Source organism: Balaenoptera physalus (assembly GCF_965194825.1).
Source record: "Balaenoptera physalus genome assembly, chromosome: 5".
Classification (NCBI taxonomy): Eukaryota; Metazoa; Chordata; class Mammalia; order Artiodactyla; family Balaenopteridae; genus Balaenoptera; species Balaenoptera physalus.
The window spans coordinates 120,513,712-120,533,955 of record NC_138884.1 but is presented as its reverse complement, the minus strand read 5'-3'; the positions used below and the strand labels follow the sequence as shown (position 1 = coordinate 120,533,955).

Here is a 20,244-nt window from a genome sequence, read left to right as displayed (position 1 = left end):
TCAGGTGTTCACCACCTTATACATGGCAAAGCTTTCTCAGAATCCTAACTCCCTCTTAATCACTGCCTCTCACACTCTACAGGTTCAATACAATCAGCAAATATGCTATAATATCTCTCATCTTTAAAAAGTTCCAAACCTTCTAATAATCACATATCCCCCCAGCTTCTGGCACATTTGTATGTTCTCCTTGGCCAAACTTTTCATTTTGTCTACACTGGTTCATCTTCAACTCCCATCCACTATTTAAAACACTGTTTTTCTTCCAGTTTTATTGAGACTTACAGCACCGTACAAGTTTAAGGTTCCCATTGAGTCAAACTACCAACGGGGGGTGGGGAAGGCAAGACAGGGGTAACAACCTATCTTAAGATGTACAAACTATTATGTATAAAATAAATAAGTTACAAAGATGTGTTGTACAGCACAGGGAATATAGCCAATATTTGATAATAACTATAACCAGAGTATAACCTTTAAAAATTTTGAATCACTATGTTGTACACCTGAAACTTATATAATATTGTACATCAACTATACCTCAATTAAAAAAAAAAAAACCCAACATACTACCAACAGGCTTCTATCTCCAGCCCCTCAACCATGTAGCCAGACCCCTCCTGAGGTCCAGACTAGGACATCCAATACTTGACTAACATCTCCCCTCACATAATCACATACATCTGAAAGTGAATTTATCCAGAACGAAACTCTTGATTTCCCCCTGAAACCCCTTCCTCTGGTTCATCTTTCCCTGTAATAACTGACCCATCACCTCCCTGGGGGTTGAAGTCAAAGCCAGGAGTCATTCTTGAGTCCGTCAATTCCATCCACCCATCCATTCTACCTATATAGTTCATCCATTTCTCTCCATTTTTATTGTTAATGCTCCGGTCCAGGCCACCATTATCTACTGCAGCAGTTTCCAAACTTGTTTATTTGCTTGTACCCTTGCTCTCCTCCATGCTACCCCCCTCAACGCATCAAAAGTGATCTTCTTAAGATGTAAATAGTATCACCACATTCCTCTGCTTAAAATTCTTCAATGGATTCCCCTTCACACTTCAACAGAATAAAAGCTTATCACGGCCAATGAGATGCTACATGACCTAGACACTGCTTGTCTTGCCAATCTCATCTCATTCCCCCCTTCTTCCTTGCTTTCCTTACTCTGATCCTACTGTCATCCCTCAATTCCTAGAACATGACAAGTTTCTCAAATCTCAGGAGCATAACACGCTGTTCTCTGTCTAGAATGCTCTTCTCCCCCATTTTGTATAACTAAATGTTTTACATGCAGTATCTTATTTAATCTTTATAGAAACCGCATGAGCTACATACCATTACTTCCCATCTTTTTTCCATTCAAATGTATTTATTGCTCACTTATCACTTAACTGAACATTGATATAATAGGAAGTCACTGGAGAACTGGAGTTGGTAAACGAGAGCCTGTGGGGCTAATCCAGCATGCCTCTCCCCCACTTCTTTTTTTTTTTTTTAGCTCAGTTTTAGAACAGTAAAATTGAGCAGAGAGTACAGAGTTCTCATATACTCCTGGCCTTTCATCCAGCACCAGAGTGGTACATCTGTTACAATCCATGAACCTATATTGAACATCTTTATCACCCAAAGTTCATAGTTTATATTAGGGTTCACTCTTGGTGTTGTACATTCTATGGGTTTTGACACATCCACCATCGTAGTATCACAGGGAGTAGCTTCACTGCCCTAAAAATCCTCTGCTCTGCCTATTCATCTCATCCCTCTCTCCTCTCTAACCCCTGGCCACCACAGATCCTTTCATTGTCTCCACAGTTTTGCCTTTTCCAGAATGTCACGTAGTTGGAATCATATAGTATGTAGCCTTTTCAGATTGGCTCCTTTCACTTAGTAATACGCATTTAAGATTGTTCCATGTCTTTTCATAGCTTGATGGCTCATTTCTTTGTTCTTTATAATTTTTTATTTAAATATATTTGACATACAACATTCTGTAAATTTAAGGTGTACGGCATGTTGATTTGATGCATTTATACATTGTAATATGATTGCCACTGTAGCGATAGTTAGCATCTCTATCACATCACATAAGTATCATTTCTTTTCTGTGGTGGGAATAATTAAGATCTAGTCTCCTAGCAAGTTCAATGATTATAACACATTATTGTCTATATTGCTCATTTCTTTTTAGTGCTTTAATATTCCTTTGTCTGGATGTACCACAGTTTATCTATTGGCTAACTTAACTTGAATGCTTCCAATTATGAATTTGGCAATTATGAATAAAGCTTCTATAAACATCTGTGTGCAGGTTATTTCCCATATTTCAATTATCAGAATACTGAACACAGGGAGATTAAGTAATCTGTCTAAAGTCACACAGCTAATAAGTGAGCACAGTGTCAAGCTGTTAGGAGCCCCGACTCTTTAAATCGCTTTGCTGTACTGTCACCCTGTGGGAAAAGGGATCCTGGCTCAGGTTATCACATGCTGTGCCCACACCTGTGGGGAGCAGTGGGCTCTATTTCCAGATGAAGAGTAAAGAAGGGATCCTGGGAAGATAGAAACACCTGTTAAAACCAGCTCCACACTATTGAAACCCATGTAAAGAAGGCTCCCAGGTACCAGCGATCTGAACTACAAGGATAAAATACTAGGTACTTCTATTACAAACAAATCTTAAGAAACTGCATTCATGCAATAATGTTGAAACCAATTTATTAATTGTAAATAATTTATTTTTTAGCCAGTATACTCTAATATTTCAATATGTTTTGTAACAGACTAGAGTAGGACAAGCAAATTAGTCTAGTATCATCTTTCTGGGTTGTAATCCTTCTTTAGAATTTTGCTCTCAAAAGCATTTCTTTGTTGAATGAAGAAAGGAGGAAAGAAGGAGAGAAGGAAGGAAGGGAGGGAGGGAGTGAGGGAGGGATACATACACATACACACACACACACACACACAAACACACACGAATGTAATTTCAGGGGTCCTGCTGAGGTCAGTCCAGAGAACGAAGGATCACTGGCTTAAAAGCCAAGTGTTTAGAGGGATATAAATGTGGCCTGGCTGAGAATCTACAGTCAGTAAGTGAAAGTTATTATTGGTTGCTAGCCAAGTGCTATATGCTGTTATTCCTGTTTCTTTTGTTTCAATCATGTTGCATATTAACTACTCTTCTCGGTCTGCTCAGATGAAAAAGAAAAATTTATTTTAACAGTGATGATTCATGTAGTACCTGAAAGAGACTGGAGTATTAATTAAGACAACTGCCTAGTGTGTGCTACAAAATGCAATTTTTGTTGGGCAGATTTAAAATATAAATCTAGAGACAAGTCAGAAGAGAACATCAAAAGAGAGTTGCTATACAGGAGTTTGATTTTTGTTTTTGTCCAGAGAAGCAAAAAGAAATCATGAAAGCTTGGAGCTCAGTGTGAGGTTCTACAAAAAATCATGATGCACCACAGGGTGGAAAACTAATGAACCCAAGGATAAGCTTCAAAGCAAAACAATTATGTAACCAAGGAGTTTATCTGCTTGCTTCAAACATTCCACAGAACTCCACTGTAGGTGGTACATAAAATATGGTTTAAAATGACTGAGTTTCATTCTTTTTTTATGCTTGTATTTTACCCATTTCCTTGTTCAACACTTCTTCTGCATTCTTATTCCTTCCATATTAAATTTTGCTCACTAGAACTTAGATTAGTGCTTTCACTGAGAGCCTCTGTATGAGTAGTAAACCCTCAGTCTATGTTATAAATTCAATTTCTGTCCTTTTCCTATTGAGTTTAATCTGTTTACATTTATTGTTATTTCAGATAAATTTGGATATCTGTCACCTTATTTTGTGCTTTCTATTTACCCTGATTTTCTTTTGCTTCCTTTTTCTTTCTTATCTCCTAATAATTTAACTGTTTTTTTAGACTCCTTTATCTCTCTTTATTGGTTTGGAAGTATATGGGGTTTTTTTTTCTTCTATCCTTTTAGTGTTTGCCCTTTACATTCTGAGACATTCTTATTTGGCTTGGTGTGTAAAGTTAATTTCTCTACCCTACGGCTGAACAACAACAGGATCTTAGACAGTATCAATCACAATTAAGAATGAATTATTTTGACCTTATTTTTTTAGAACCCCCAAATTAGCATCTCATGTTGTTTTATATAGTGATTGTTTCTTAGATTCATCTGTAAGTTTTCCAACTATTTTGCTCTCCATTTCTTCTTACACCCTGTTTATGTGTTCAATTTCATGCTTCCTGAGAAGAACTTTCAGTAAGAATATTTTAATCTTTTAATCTTTTAAACTTAATGCTGTTGAAAATAACAGTTTACTGGATATAAAATTCCACGTTGTTACTTGCCCTCAGAACTTTAAAGATATTCCTTTGCCTTCTGCCCTCTATTATCACATCTTCTGTAAATTTAAGACTTTCTGAAAGATTTTCTTCCACCTTTCTGCTTCTGGGGTTCTACAGTTTCCCCAAAGTGTGTCAGGTACAGATCTAATTTCATTTTCCTGCTTGGGATTCATTCTATTTAATTTAAAGATTCATTCTGAGAAGGGTCCTCATGGGGAGAGGAGTGGCCCGAAGTGGGGAGTCTGAATCCAAGCGTGGCTAGAGGGCGTCCACGCAGAGGGGAAGCTGGCAGGGGTGTGTCGGAACCTAAGCATGGCAAGGAGGCTGTCCACATAGTGTAAGGGGGATTAGTGGGGGATAGCAGAACCTGAATGGGAGTGAAGAGGGCATCCACATGGAAGGTAGGCTCAGAACCAGGTGTTGGACACCAAATTGGGTGAAGAAGGCATCTATACAGGAAAGGACTAGTGGCAGAGATGAGAGGCTGTCACATACCAGAAAACTGACCAAATAAGCAAAAATATCAAGAATAATGGAAGCCAGATTTACTCTGTCAAAGGAGGGAGCTACACTATGGAAAGGGAGAAAACTGGAATGAACCCTGTAGTACTGGAATGAAATTGGAAGTATTGGTATGCATTCATGGTTTTTAATATGTAAAAATATAAATAAATAAAACCAACAAAATAAATATAGTACTTCAAAAAAGATTGAATGTATATGTGTATATAAATGTAAAAGATTTAAATTTTATATATTTATATTTTTATATAAAGAAAAATATATAAAAATTTTTTGAAGGGCACTGTGAACAGTAACACTCCCAATAATGAGCGTATGTGGCACCCAGTTCTCGGCTTCTAAATACAATTCTTACCCAAAGGGAACCAGAGCTCCTTGAAGAAATGGCTAATTTCCAGGGCTGGGGCATGGAAAGGACGAGATGAGCTTGGAAAGCAAGGAAGTGCTCAATGAATGATAGGAGACATAGCAAAAGGACACACCAGTCAGCTTGAAGGGAGTCTCAATGATCAAATCTGGAACGATCTGGGCATTAAAACAAATACTGATAGTAACAGATTATAATCCATTGAAGAAAATAGGAAACCATGAGCCCACTCTGATATAATTAAGTAAATAAATGAATTTAAAGTTTGATAAGGACCAAGATGTTTACAAAGTTTTAATATGCCTCCACACAAAAGCATTAATACGAAAGGAAAAACAGTAACTGCAAAGGGAAGAGGTCTGGCAGACACCACCTCAATCAAGCGATCAAAGTGCACACTGTCAGTCATGGGGAAAACTGACATCATGCAGTGAGAAAGAATACATGCAACACTTCTGTGATATTCCTGACAAAGATGTATAACCTGAATCAAACCCCAAGGGAACACCAGACAAACCCAAACAGAGATATTCTACAAAATAACTGTAATCTTCAAAAGAGTCAAAATCGTTGAAAGTCAAGGAAAGAATGTGATACAGTTCCAGATTGGAGATAAGACAACTAAACACAACTGTGATTCTGAACTTTTTGCAGTAGAGAACATAATTGGGAAAACTGGCAAAATTTGCACACGGTCTAAGAATTAAGGTAGTGGTAATGTTAGTTTTCTGATTTTGATGGCCCTTTACGGTTAAGTTGGAGAATGTTCTTGCGCTTGAGAGGGAATGGCATCATGTCAACAACTTTATACTCAAATTGTTCAGAAACAAAGCACTCATACAACTTTTCTACAAGTTTGCAATTGTTTCAAAATAAAACAGTGCTAAAAACAATAGGTTTAGACAAACACCAAGATTACCATTTACAGAGAGAAGTGACCTATTAACAAGGGGTCAAACATTTTTTGCATGCCACTGGGAAACTATGATTACTTAGGGAATTGGCATCCTTCTGACATATGTCAGTAAAGTTTAAAGGAGAAATTATCATATTTATCCTACAACAACCCTTTCTTAGAAGGATATTATTAAAAGACCATTCTGAAAATCTTACACAAACACACCACACACGCAGAGTTTATTTCAAGACTGACTCAACCCAAACCCAGCTCCTTCTTTCAATTTACATCCTGCCTGCGACCCATCTTGAGAAGTCTATCAGCTATTGTACTATCCCAGTCAGGGGCTCACATTTCCAGGACAGCATCAGTTACTTGTAAAATAAACTGACCTATACAGTCAAATTTGAGTAATACTGCTTCTCATGGATGTTAACAAATGATTAATTATTTCAGTATTAAAGTCTAGTAGAGAGTATATCACAGTAACTCTACTACATGCCATTTCACTAAAAATACATCGGGGAGTGTGACTGAAGGAAAAAATCAGTTAAAAAAAAATTCACTGTTTTCATCCCTTTAAAGTAGCAATAGCAGCTTCTTGTGCTCCAACCTTATATTCTAGATGAATTAAGAAAATGTCAAGTATCAAGAAGTAGAAAATATGGCCTAAAAAGAAGTCTAGCTCATTTGAAAAGGAAAAAGATGCAGCAGCCTGACTTAGAAGAGGAAACAACTTTTTTTTTTTAAGAGTAACCAACACATTTTATTTATTTATCTTTAACATCTTTATTGGAGCATAATTGCTTTACAATGTTGTGTTAGTTGCTGCTGTATAACAAAGTGAATCAGCTATATGTATACATATATCCCCATATCGCCTCCCTCTTGCATCTCCCTCCCACCTTCCCTATCCCACCCCTCTAACTGGACACAAAGCACCGAGAGCTGATCTCCCTGTGCCATGAGGCTGCTTCCCACTAGCTATCTGTTTTACATTTGGTAGTGTATATATGTCCATGCCACTCTCTCACTTCTTCCCAGCTTACCCTTCCCCCTCCCCGTGTCCTCAGTCCATTCTCTACGTCTGCGTCTTTATTCCTGTCCTGCCCCTAGGTTCTTCAGAACCTTTTTTTTTTTTTTTTAGAGTCCATATATATGTGTTAGCATATGGTATTTGTTTTTCTCTTTCTGACTTACTTCACTCTGTATGACAGATTCTAGGTCTATCCACCTCACTACAAAAAACTCAATTTCGTTTCTTTTTATGGCTGAGTAATATTCCATGGTATATATGTGCCACATCTTCTTTATCCATTCATCTGTCAATGGACACTTAGGTTGCTTCCATGTCCTGGCTATTGTAAATAGAGCTGCAATGAACATTGTGGTACATGACTCTTTTTGAATTATGGTTTTCTCAGGGTATATGCCCAGTAGTGGGATTGCTGGGTCATATGGTAGTTCTATTTTTAGCTTTATAAGGAACCTCCATACTGTTCTCCATAGTAGCTGTATCAATTTACATTCCCACCAACAGTGCAAGAGGGTTCCCTTTTCTCCACACCCTCTCCAGCACTTATTGTTTGTAGATTTTTTGATGATGCCCATTCTGACTGCTGTGAGGTGATACCTCATTGTAGTTTTGATCTGCATTTCTCTAATGATCAGTGATGTTGAGCATCCTTTCATATGTTTGTTGGCAATCTGTATATCTTCTTTGGAGAAATGTCTATTTAGGTCCTCTGCCCATTTTTGGATTGGGTTGCTTGTTTTTTTTTTTTTGATGTTGAGCTGCATGGGCTGCTTGTAAATTTTGGAGATTAATCCTTTGTCAGTTGCTTCATTTGTAAATATGTTCTCCCATTCTGAGGGTGTCTTTTCATCTTGTTTATGGTTTCCTTTGCTGTGCAAAAGTAAGTTTCATTAGGTCCCATTTGTTTATTTTTGTTTTTATTTCCATTACTCTAGGAGGTGGGTCAAAAAGGATATTGCTGTGATGTATGTCACAGAGTGTTCTGCCTATGTTTTCCTCTAAGAGTTTTACAGTGTCTGGCCTTACATTTAGATCTTTAATCCATTTTGAGTTTATTTTTGTGCACGGTGTTAGGGAGTGTTCTAATTTCATTCTTTTACATGTAGCTGTCCAGTTTTTCCAGCACCACTTATTGAAGAGGCTGTCTTTTCTCCATTGTATATTCTTGCCTCCTTTATCAGAGATAAGGTGACCGTATGTGTGTGGGTTTATCTCTGGGCTTTCTATCCTGTTCCACTGATCTATATTTCTGTTTTTGTGCCAGTACCACACTGTCTTGATTACTGTAGCTTTGTAGTACAGTCTGAAGTCAGGGAGCCTGATTCCTCCAGCTCCGTTTTTCTTTCTCAAGATTGCTTTGGCTATTTGGGGTCTTTTTTGTTTCCATACAAATTGTGAAATTTTTTGTTCTAGTTCTGTGAAAAACGCCATTGGTCGTTTGATAGGGATTGCATTGAATCTGTAGATTGCTTTGGGTAGTATAGTCATTGCCACTGTTGATTCTTCAATATGAAAATCAATCAATGTGATACACCATATTAACAAATTGAAGGATAAAAACCATATGATCATCCCAATAGATGCAGAAAAAGCTTTTGACAAAATTCAGCACCCATTTATGATAAAAGAAAACCACTTTTTGACGTGGGGTGAAGAAGAGATACTGATGTATAATGGACAACAGCAGGAACTAGCCTAATTTGCATAATGAATATAAATCAGGGAGTAGCAGTATATATTTAAATTTCTTAGTTGAAAGGCAACAGTGATACACTGATACAGAAAAACAAAATCAGAGTACTTCCAAATATAAGCATTTTTAGAAGGACTTTAATTACTCTACTACAAAAGCACTCCATGTGACACTAGTCTCAGTATGAGGCTTTCAACAATAATGTGGTACAATTTGCCCTTTCCACATCCACAAGTGTAAACTCCATTATTATGGGATTGCTCAATTGTATCCCATAGATATCATTAGATCGTGTAATTTACTTTAAAAAGATTTAAGACAGAAGCTGGAAACCGGATAAGAAAAAGCAACAGACTTGTTTCCTAACATTTGGCTGTTCGAAACTATCAAATGGTGAGTTCTTATCACCTTTAAAGATATTCAAAATAACATGGCTCGAGGTCTAAAAACAACTCCAAAAATGAGTCATAGTATTTTACCAAGTCAATGTAATTATTCTCTATTTTCCCAAACTAAAAATATTTATTTAGATACGTATGGTCTAATATGTATATACTTATATTATAGATTTATGTATATTTATAGAGTATATATGTAATATGTATATATTTATATACATATTAGAATGAATACATATACACACATATTTGTTTATAGTCACAACTTCATATACTGCAAAAGTACTTGAAGATCTATGACAAAAGTGATAGTTCCATAACGGGAAACAAATGGGTGCTATATAAAGGGAACATTATCAGGATTTCTTTAGGAAGCACAGAATTCCAGTCTATTACACACTCTACTGTGGGGGACGTGGAAGTGACTGCTCCCCGGAGTGACAGAAGCTATGCAGCAGACCTCTTTGCACCGGAGATCTGGATGTTTAGGAAACTGATAAATGAAACCGCAGTATATAATGTCTGAAAATATGGAGTCTTCCAGTCAACAGTTAATTCAACAAATATTTACTGAGTATCTGCTATGTGCTGAGTGACCAAACTCTTTCAAACTTCTGCACCAATCCAGCCATCCTTCCCTGCCTTCTTAGTGTTTCAGGGATGAAGTCTTTCTGTGTCCCTCTAAGGCTAACACATTTCCCCTGAGCTTGGGATTCCATCCCTCCCTGCTACACTAGAGACCTCACTTTTCTGAATATTTTCCCAGTTAGATCATCAGCAGGTAAGCCTGCTCAAGCCTCTCCTACCTTCTGTCTTCCCTCCATCTCCATCCGCCTTTTCCCTTCTTAGCTGAGTGACTCGAAAGGGTTGGTCACATTTGCTGTCTTACTTCTTCAGCTTTCACTCATTCTCTACCTACTGCAACCTGGCTTTTGTTTCATCGTTTCACTGAAATTATTACAGAAGGCTACTGCTCTCCTTGTCTCCGAAGCAAATGAAAACTCCTTAGTCACTGACTTCACAGAAGCAACCGTCACTCTTGATCCCTCCTTGAAACATTCTCTTTTTCGGCTTCCGTGATACCATGTTCCCTTGGATCTCTGGTCACAGCCTCTCAGTCAGCCTCCTTTAGAGCGTCTTTGTCTTGTCATCCTTTAAATGTTGGTGTTTCCCAGAGTTCCACTATATGCTGCCCTCTCTCACCTCACAGTATGAATTCTCTTTGGGGAGTCTCGCCTAGTCACATGGCTTCCACTACATTATTTTCCTGATGGCTCAAAGCTGTATGTATCCCCAATTCAGAGCCTCTCTTCATGCATCTGATTTGTATACATGATGAAATCTTTTAGGATATCTACCTCGCTCATACAATCTCCCATTTTCTAAACACTGCCTCTCATTCTACCCAGAGCGCAGCAACGACAGGATGCCCAAAACCAGGTCTATATTATGTGAGCCCCAGTCCCTTCATCACAACTGAAGACACATCTGCTCCAAGTTGGGCCAATCAGATTCCCAGGCCAGGAATCTGACTGAGGCTAAATCCGTGTTCAAACTGGAATTCTCAAACACTGCTGGTGAGTGTGGAAACTACAACTTTGAAAACTGGCAGTATCTCCAAATACATACCTACCTAATGACCCAGCAATTCCACTCCTAGATATAAACCAAGAGAAATAATCACATATGCGCTCAAAAGACAAACATAAGAACATTCATAGAAGCACTCTCTATAATAAGCAAACTCTGGAAACTACAGAAATCTTCATCATCAGTACAATGAATAAATGGAGGTATAGTCATCAGATGGAATATTATAGCAATGCAACAACATGGATGAATCTCACAAATATTCTAAGCAAAACGGTACAAAAGAGTATATGCTCTAAGAGTCCATTTATATAAATTTCAAAAACAGGGAAAGGTAATCTATGGTGTTAGAGGCAAGATGGTGATTATACTTCAGGGTTTATGCAGTGACTAAAAGGGAGCATAAGGGGGCTTCTAGGGTGCTGGTAATATTCTGTTTCTTGATCTGGTTTTAATAGCATAGGTATGTTCACTCTGTGAAAATGCATTTAATTTATGCACGATGCACTTCCTATATGCATGTTATTGTTCAAGATTCTCAGCTAAATCTGAACTGGACTCTTGAACAGAGATTTAAATTCTCCTTTGTGATAATTCTTTACAATAACAGATTTAGTACAGGAATAATGAGAGTAAGTATAGTAATGGAGAGAACAAATAAAGTATAATAGAGCCCCAGAGAAAGAAATCACTTAGGAAGAAAAACTTTACATGGGAAGTGCCTTTCAGATAAGAACATTTACCAATTTTTTACTCCTTATCTAGGCTAATTATTGTCAAGAATTCTCTCAAAGGAAGAGAATCAAGACTTGAGAGGTCTAGCCAGATGGAGCTAATCAAGTCGTCTTCCTGGCTTTGATGCCTGGGTGTCTGAAACGATAGAAGGCTGAGGGCCCCATGGGGTAGCACTGCTGGCAAGTCCACTCAAGTCCTGCAAACCAACACACAAGATGCTTTCAATCTATTCCACTGCAGGCGTATTTAATGACATAGTTACAGTTTCTTTTAAAAATTTCTTGTAAAATATTATGTTCTATTCAAATAAATGCAAAACAAAAGACTTTAACTGAAAGCCAGGATGATTTAAACTTTAACAGGTATTTATTTGCTTCTGTCATTTCTAATGTTATGAATTTATAATTATATATTTCATTTTGGACTCCTTCCTAAAATACAATGTATGCATTTCTATCTCATGTCTGCCTCTTACAGCTCTGCTTTCTAACCTCACATCTTACTGCCTCCATCATTAGTTTGGAGTATCAGCCTCAGGGCCTGACATTCACTTGGCCACCACACCCTGACACCTATCAAGATGGTGCTGAAACAGAAACTGGCAATGACAGAAGACTCCAAGGGGATCAAAAATAAAAAGCAACTAAAAATATCATCACTACTTAGTCAGTCACCCCTGAAAATAACTATACAGCAGAACACATCTTATGGCAAGATGCTCTTTTAGGTCTACTGGCATCCAGTAATTTATTTTAGGAAAGAAAGAAAACAGAAAGGAAACCGACACAAAGATCTAATTCAATCTAGAAAAGATGATTATTTTTTAAGGTGGTTCAGTGAAACCATAATATGCAATCCAATGACAATTAGCCTAACACATAATGGCAGAGTGAATATGAGTCTAGGACCACAGTAGGGACAGAACACTGTCTGTGCCCTCAAGAAGCCAGCCCTCTGGCTGTGCAGACAACATAACCTCAGAAGGGAAAAAAAGTGTGTAACTGGTTGCTAAGGGGCATGGGGCAGATTACACGTGTAACAGTCTTTCAGAGGAGAAAAACATTCATTGAATATGCTAGGCCTAGAAGACAGGTAGAAGTGTAAAGGAGGAAAGGCCTGGGAGAAGGTACCTAAGTGGAGGATCAGCAGAGGCAAGAGATGGGAAGCAGGCACTCACACAGTGAGGGAACGGAGAACAGAGAACTGATGGCTTTGATGCAGGAAAAGATGAAATAAAGTATTTAATAAAATAGAATTGAGTTTCCTTTTGATCTGTCAGGTCAAAACAGCATCGTTTTTAACAATAGAAGTTCACTATTTCAGTATATAAAAGCTCGTTAGACTTAGATTTCTTACATTTTGAATTTAGCAAGATGCAGTTAAAGTGTATTTAAATGCAATATAAGGTTAAGAGGCTTGTAAAGGAAAGAATGGAAAAAAAAGAAAAAAAAAAGAATTCTCTCAGAAACTGCTTAATCTATTAAGGAGACAGAGTGTAGTGAAGCAGGAAAGTAATGTAGAGGTATCAGCTCACTAAGGCTTTTATCTGGTTGGTTCTTTCACTGATTCACTCTAGCTATGTTCTCTTGGGCAAATCCCAAAACTGCTACCAGGACCTGTTCAGGGGTATAATTAATAAGTTAAATAGATAAGTGGTTTCAAATATTTTTTTTAATGTGAAACCCTTGAACGTCCAAATCTATTCCTACCCAGGAGGAATATATAAAATAGACACATGAGAAACTGCTCCGGAAGACCACAGCCCCAGTGACGGGATGACCCTGTGACTCTCCCTAACCCATCCCACCACTTTTGCCTCCCTGTAATATGTAGCCCCAGAGATATTTTCCAAGCCCGTAGGTCCCTCTGGAACATAAGTTATAAGTCTCCAGACTACACATTTCCAGAGGCCTTTCTAGTTTAAGATGGGGGGCTGGGGGGTTGTTCCTCTTATCGAATGCAATCACAAAGAGTAGTTAGTTGGTAGAGAGGAAAGATGTTAAATAATACAAACATACCTTAAACATTTTAATTTTAACCCAAACCAAATAAGTGTTCGATCATTTGCCAATATTTTGTTGTAAGGTTAAATTCTTTTCTTTGAGAGGGAATCCATTGATTGTATTCTGCAAAAACCATACACATAAAGTACCATCTGACACCTCCAGTTTCTGTTTCTTTAGAGAAAGACCTTTAAGACCCCTCAAAAGCAATCTGAGTTCAGAGCTTTTCTAGATTTTCATGATTTTTGTTCCTAGGCTTTCACTGTTGGCTTGCCAACGTCTAACTCAACAACAGATTTGAGTAACTCATATTCATCAAATCGTCCAAAGTATTTCACTTAATTTTCATAGAGATAACTCTTATAGTCATATTTCTTTGGTTTACATACATTTAGTTGAAGTACATAATTACAATAACAAATACAACTAATAAACATGCTTGGGAACCAACAGTTAATTCTTGGTAAGTCAGCAATTCAATTGACGGGAACAGCCTTAAGAATTAAGCATGCCTGTATGTTTTACAGATGGAAGGAATAAGTATAAGGGGGATTTGGTTAAGAGGAATTTGACTAAATGGATAGTAGAGAGCATTTTTACTGTGCATAAGTCTATCTAAATTAAGCATTTTAGAAGCTGCTGCTTATATGTAACTGTGTGTTAATTATACATTATTTCATTAATCAAATTGCTAAATAAAGAGTTGGGTTTGCAAGATTCTCTACTTGTCAACACCATTAACTCAGTAAGCATTACTGAATACACTTAAAAACAATTACATGTAACAGTCTTGTGGTAGCCAGCTTCCAAAATGGTCCCCCCAAATCCCTACAACCTAGCATCCACACCCTTGTGTAATGCCCTCCTGCACTGAATTAGGGCTGACCTGAGTGGCCAACGCAATACCAGAGAAGTGATGGTGTGTGAATTCTGAGGCATAAAAGGCACTGTAGCTTCTGCCTAGTCTCTTGGATCACTCTCTCTGGGGGAAGCCAGCAGCACATGATGAGCATGTCCAAGAAACCCAGCGGAGAGGCCAATGTGAAAAGGAACTGAGGCCTCCAGCCAACAGCCAGCCACGTGAGCCTGCAGGCGACGGCAGCTCCATCAGACCTGCAACCTCACGGGAGACACTGAGCTAGAACTGCCCGTCCAAACTGCTCCTCAGTTCCTGCCACACAGAAACCAGGAAAGTTAACAAATTATTTTTGTTTTAAGCTGCTTACTTTTGGGGTGAATTGTTACGCAAGTCTATGATAAATCTAAAATTCTCACTGTTTTAGGTCTTTTTAGGTTAAACTTCTCTAGTTTAAAAAAGTGAGAATCTATTCATCCTCTCAACTTAGGGGTCAGCAAACTATGGCTCCTGAGCCTTTTTTTTTTTTTTTTTTTTTAATTTTAAAGGTTGTTTTAAAAAAATGAAGAAGAATGTGCAACAGACGCCGTATGTGGCCCACAAAGTCTGAAATATTTACTATTCGGCCTTTAACCAAAAAAGAGTGCTGACCTCTGCTACAAACTCCAATAATGGAGGGAAGTACTGCTCTGAGTTCATCGTCTGCATCCTAGTGGGCTTTAATAACACTCATCTAGGCTGATGAAGAGTGGAGGACTCAGGAGAGGCTTCTTTCCCCGAGGCTGAGATTCAGACACCTTCGCAGAGGCTGTGGCTATTGGCTACGTGAGAAACATGCAGCTGCCGGTGGCACCGAAACTTCCAGGAGAGCACCAGCCAGAGCTGGGCTGTGCAAGGGGCCTGCCGTTTGTCAAGATCAGCTCTCTCAGCAGGAAGAATGCAGCCTCGGATACAGCTGAAGCTGCTGAAGAAACAGCTGGCAGGTGAGGAGACAAAGGCTCCAGGGTGTTGCTTAAATTGGTCTGTGAGGACCCCTGAGCTCTTGCACTAAAGAACGGAGATTCAGACCTGGGAAGAGAAGCACAGTTGACCTCTGAACAACGCATGGGGGTTAGGGGACCCCTCTGCACAGAGGAAAATCCACACATAACTTACAGTCAGCCCTCCACACCATCCTCAGGTCCTCTGCATCCACGGGTTCTACCAACTGCAGATCATATAGTACTGTAGTACTTACTACTGAAAAACATCCACATATAATTGGACCCACACAGTTCAAACCCCTGTTGTTCAAGGGTCAGCTGTACTTCCTGCTACTCTCACCTTGTATTGGGCTGTACCCTGCAGATCTACAAGGCTTGCACTTGCTCAGCTTTAAGACCGAAGAAAGAGCCCAGAGTCAGCGTCAGAGACATCAATGGTCTAATGGATGGGAGAGCTTACACGTCTGAAGCAAGGTCCTGGAGCAACACCCCACTGTGTGTGGCCTACAGTGGGCAGGACATGGTGGCAGTCTTCACTCCCGGGGAAGGGGAGATTGCCAGTCACAGGGGGAATTGGTGTCAGGTTGGCTCATCGGTTAGCAGGGAAACTAGCAAAGGGGCACGTTCCTCACCACCCCTTTGATAAGAACAATCGCTAGCTGGGGCTGGGGCCAGTATGTAGGAAGGTCAGTCATGTGAGTAGGGTGTAGGTGAAACAGGCACTGGTCGAGCAGGGCCGGTACAGAGAGCAAGAGAGCAGCCATCTTGAGTGGCCTGACCATACACCTAGCAGTGTCTCTCCAGTCACTCTACTGACAAAGCCTAACACCGCACCGGCTGGCAAAAGGGAAAGGTTTACAGGGTCCAATTCCAATATCACAAAGCAAAGAAGGGGAGATGTGAAGCTGAGGGATAATAAATTGATAACTGACACCATACTTCCTCTTTTTTCTCATCTACTTTGTCCTGCTTTTTTTTTTTTTAAGGAAAAACATGCTAGCATATATTGTAAGATTCAATATTTCCCACTGTATTTAGTAAAACAAGCCACAGGCACTCAACTTCATTCTATTATGTAACTTATTTTCAGAGTTAAAAAGACCTCTAGTGAATTGGAGGAGTTTCACATTCCTATCTAGTTATCCAATGTTGGGGGGAAAAAAACAAAAACAAAAAAGGAAATGTGATAGCTGAAAAACAAATTCCTAAGTCCCAAAGCATAAGAGATTGGGTAATACTCATAAACTAGAAATGTGTTCTTCATCATCGAAAGCTACAAGTCAGCTGCCCAACTGTGTGTGGCGGGTGTTAAATACTACACTAAACAGAACTATAGCGACTGGATGGGTACTCAGTTGTTTCCTGAGCAGAAATTATTTATACAACTTGCTTCGTCTGAAAGAATATCCTCCACGGCAAATTACCCTAGCTTGGTCACATCTGTGATGTCACTGACCTCACCCGGAGATTGATATTTAGGTAGAAAAGATGAAGATGAGAGCAAACTATTACATAAAGAATTAAAGGGAATTCTAAATGCTCTGAAATCTGTGAAATGGCAAAGCTCAGGAACTCTTCAAATAACAAGTCAGCTCATACAACATGAGAGTCCAGGGAAGTCAGTTCATATAATTCAAGGGAAAAAGAGGACTTTTGCAGCTAAAAATAACCCTTCAGAAGAATTTTAGAGGATTCTTTTTTAACCCAATAAAAGAAAAAAAGAAAAAGAAAAAAGAAGCCATGTTTCCCAAATCAAATTTCTAGTAAACCATCTAGGCTGGAGAAATGCTCTAGCTTCAGCTCTTAGAAGTTCTCAAGAGGATGGACTGAATTTTAAGATTTTTTTTTTTTTTTGATGTGGACCATTTTTAACGTCTTTATTGAACTTGCTACAATATTGCTTCTGTTTTATGTTTGGGGTTTTTGGCCGCGAGGCATGTGGGAATCTTAGCTCCCTGACCAGGGATAGAACCCACACCCCCTGTGATGGAAGGCGAAGTCTTTACCACTGAACCGCCATGGAAGTCCCGAGGATGGACTGAATTTTAACTTAGGGAGATCAAGAAGGAAACTCGATGTAGGTTTCTCCGAGACCCTAGCAGCCAGGACCCACAGAGAACTCTTCTCCAGCAACAAGTCCCACGTTGCTGCTCCAAGGCTTCACACTTTGTTGCCCACAGTCTCCTCTGCCTTAAATGCCCTCCCCTCCTCGACTCTATCCTTAAAATTCTAGCCATGAAGCCAAACAAGGGTGCAAGGGTCAAGGCCAGACTGTTTGAATCTGAGTCCTGGTTCTAGCTGCAGGACCTATGCCCAGGGTCCTAACCTTTCTGGTCCTCACTTTCCTCTCCCTCAAGAAAACCCCAACTAAGCAGAAAGGCTAAGTTTTCTCTCCCACATCAGCCACTGCTGACTCTCCCCATCTCAGTAAAGCCTACCACCATCTACTGAGCTGCTCAAAACCAAGGAGTCCTTCTTCATTGCCCTTTCTTTTCACACATACAATCCCTCAGCAAGTGCTATCTGCTCTACTTCCAAAACAAACTCCAAATTGAGCAAACTCTTCCTATTTCCACTGTTGCCAACCTTCTCCAAGCCACCAGCACCTCTCCATAGCTCCTCTAAGTACCTCCTAACTGGTTTCCCAGCTTCTATTCTTGCCCTCTTCAATCTATTCTCCATACAAGAGCCAAAATGATCTTCTAAAAGCATAAATTAAATCTTGTTACTCCCTTGCTAAAAACTCAGTAGCCCACCAATTGCACTTAGAATAAAATTTGAATTCCTCCACTGTCTGGCCTCTGTCTACCTCTCTGTCCCCCTCTATTTCTCCTCCCTTCGCTCTGTCCTCTCTAGGCTACTGGCCTCCTCTCTGTTCCTGAAATTCATCCATTTCATTCTTGCTCCGGGACTTTGCGCTTGCCACTTCCTCTGCCTGGAACACCCTTCCATTCAGTCTGTGTACCACTGACCGCTATCACTCAGCTCTCACTCAAATGCTGCCTCCTCACGTGGACTTCCCACCGCCTGTCCAATGGTGTTCCTGCTGCAGGACTCCTCGTCCCTCACCTCTCCCTGTTTTATCTTCTTCCTAGTTCTTATCTTGACCTGCAATCAAATCAGTTACATGTTCACTTTTCACTAGCCTCTCCCCACTAAAACTTCAAGAGAACAGGGATCTTGACTCATGTTCTCTTGTCAAGGAGCCATATTCTGGGCTCACATATCCCGAACCGCATCAAAAGTTATTCACTTCCTAAATTACTTAATGGATTCCATTTGAGGAGGCAAAGCCCGGACCCTTTAATTCCCCTAAATCATGCAGCACATCACCTTCTACTCAAATAATTACTGATATGAATTTAATTCTTCCTGGGTACCCTTAGGCTTTGTCAGTTACTCTAAATATTTCAATAAAAAATTAAACTTCTTTTGTCATTCCTTCCAAAATGCTTCCAGATACATGCCAGTAAACATCGGTCATCTTCTACTGGTCACAGAAAAACCTGAAGGATTAAGATCTACTTGGGGATAAACTTAGTATCTTTGGAGGACATTTTTTTAAATCTCAAGAAACTAAATTTAGAAATAACGATAATGGTCAGAAGATTAGAATTGAAAGCTGTGGTGCATCTTGAGCTATGTTCATTTTATTAGAAATTAAAAGAAAAAAAAAACCTAATCTCCCTAGCAAAAGTGAATAATGGAATCATTTATCCATTACTCTAACATGTAATACTAGCATTATTTTTCACATATTAATCTCCACGATTCTTCCTTTTCTCATCTCTACCCTGCAATGTTTAACAAATATCCACAAATAAAAAACTGTTGTGTGATGAAGAAAGAAAAAAAAAAAAAAGGGAGCCTGTTTTAATCATAATATAATAAAACACAGCAAATACACCTCAACTTATTCAGTTCAATCCTGCAAGTAAGAATGTTATCCAGGCTTCCTTAAGATAGAATTCTTCTTAGAAACACAAACAACAGCAAATTCCTAACACTTCTGCCAGCTCCCATTTATCTTAAAACCCAGCTTTAACTTCCAAAAGCTGTAGACAACAGCATCCAGCCTTTTACAATTTTAGCTCTTTCTTTGAGCTAGATTACAAACCTAGCTTAACAAAATGAAAACAAATTAGTCAAAACACTGAGACACCACCTTGAGAGCATAATTAAGTCTAAACAGCTGAACTGGTAGCTGGCATTTGTTTGGTAAGTAACATAACGTCACTTGTGTATTACAGTCCTGATTTCTTAAAGAAAATATCAGGTATTAAGATCAAAGTGTGTATTAGTTTTAAAAAAAAAAGAGGTGAGCATTTAATCATAATAGGTAAGTATGGTATAAGCATTTTCCTAGAGAAACTTAGTGTCTGCTATACCTTCCTATTTCAGAGGTCTCTCATCTCTGCTCCATATATCTTTATCCCAAACTACTTGAAAATTTTCATACATGGAGGAAAGACTGGATTTCTGAAACAGCCTGGACTGAAATGAATAACAGCTGGAGCACCAATCCTGCTTCTGTGACAAGATGCATGACTGACAAGCCACCTAACCTCAATTTATTCATCTGAAAAAGATGGAATGGGACGAGGTGATTTCTACATTACCATCACCTTTGAAATTCTGTCCTTGTGAAAACTCATAAATCATTACAACAATTAATACTACAAATAGATGCAGAAAACACGAATGTCAATCAATAAAACCATTACTTCCTAAAAAAAGAGATGAAGTGTTCTCGCAAGGAAACGAGGACGGAGGATGGTGGGGGGGAGTGAAGAACA

The 20,244-nt window shown here is 39.0% G+C and overlaps 1 protein-coding gene and 1 long non-coding RNA gene across 2 annotated transcripts in view; one reads left to right on the top strand and one right to left on the bottom strand.

Moving 5' to 3' along the window:
- The window catches only part of LOC309661405, a 29,313-nt gene extending 9,148 nt beyond the window's left edge, over nt 1–20,165 (top strand). The window contains exon 2 of the long non-coding RNA XR_014264027.1: nt 19,850–20,165. This is a non-coding gene — a long non-coding RNA (uncharacterized lncRNA). The remainder of the gene's footprint in view (nt 1–19,849) is intronic.
- MCUB (mitochondrial calcium uniporter dominant negative subunit beta) overlaps nt 1–20,244 on the bottom strand; it is a 93,768-nt gene that overhangs the window by 33,465 nt on the left and 40,059 nt on the right.